Source organism: Mesocricetus auratus, unplaced genomic scaffold (assembly GCF_017639785.1).
Source record: "Mesocricetus auratus isolate SY011 unplaced genomic scaffold, BCM_Maur_2.0 Super-Scaffold_100022, whole genome shotgun sequence".
NCBI classification, from domain to species: Eukaryota; Metazoa; Chordata; class Mammalia; order Rodentia; family Cricetidae; genus Mesocricetus; species Mesocricetus auratus.
In genome coordinates, this window is record NW_024429203.1 from 17,089,405 (window position 1) to 17,090,515 (window position 1,111).

General features: G+C 37.7%; 1 pseudogene; it reads left to right on the forward strand.

The window, feature by feature from the left end:
* The first annotated feature begins 328 nt into the window (after positions 1-328).
* LOC106021079 lies at positions 329-1,111 on the forward strand (annotated as a pseudogene).

Here is a 1,111-nt window from a genome sequence, read left to right on the forward strand (position 1 = left end):
TTTCTGCATGTTTCTGTTGCTACAGTCAAATGGAGCTTCTCTAGTGTTGTGCTTTCTCTGCAAAGGTAAACAAAAATCCAATGAAATTCCGATACTAAATAAATATTTTGCCTAAAGTTGTCTCTATGTTTTGTCAGAATACATATGATAAGAAAAGCAACTTACATCATCTTTATATGTAAGGTAAATGAACTGATTCCACAGTCTTATCAAGAAGTCTACCACCAATCCAAAATTCATATCGTTTTCTTCAAATAATTTTCAATTAGTCTGATTATTTATTAATTATACACAAAATAAGAATATGCCAGTATAATTCACAAAATCAATGGTCACTGAAGTCCATGTCCACACTGTTAAAAAATGGAAAGGCCTAGATGTAAATTCGTATTACGTGAATGGCCCCAAAATGCTGATGAGTTTTGTTTTGGAGAAGAATACCATTTCCTTCAGAGGATGCATGACTCAAATATTTTTTGTGTTATTTGTGTGTGTGTGTGTGTGTGTGTGTGTGTGTGTGTGTGTGCGTGTGTGTGAGATCAGAGAGTTATGTGCTGACAGCCATGGCCTATGATCTCTATGTCAGCCACTGCTTTACAAGGGTATCATGTCACCTGGGATATTTTTATGCTGATGTTTGGTTCCTACTTGACAGGGTTTGCTGGAGTCATGGGTCACACAGGGTGTATTATCAGGCTCAGCTTTTATGATTCTGAAACATCATCAACCAGTGTGACATTTTCCCTCTCCTCCAGTTCTCCTGCAGCAGTACCTATGTCAATGAATTTGTGAGTTTTGTTACAGAGGGCAGAGATATCTCTTTATCTAGCCTCATTTTCTTAATATTGTGTGTTCTGATCCTTTTTGATATCATTAAATTATCATTGACCAAGGGTTGGTCCAAAGGCATTGGAATCTGTGGGTCTCACATCATAACTGTGAGTCTCTTCTATGGATCTGTGCTGGTTGCTTATGTCACGTGATCTGCTGAAACTGAGGGCCAGGGGAAACTTTTCTTAGCCTTTCATACTTTTTGATGCCCATGCTGAATCCTCTTATTTACAACATTAGAAACAAGAATGTCAAGCTTGCTGTGAAGAGAACCATGTAG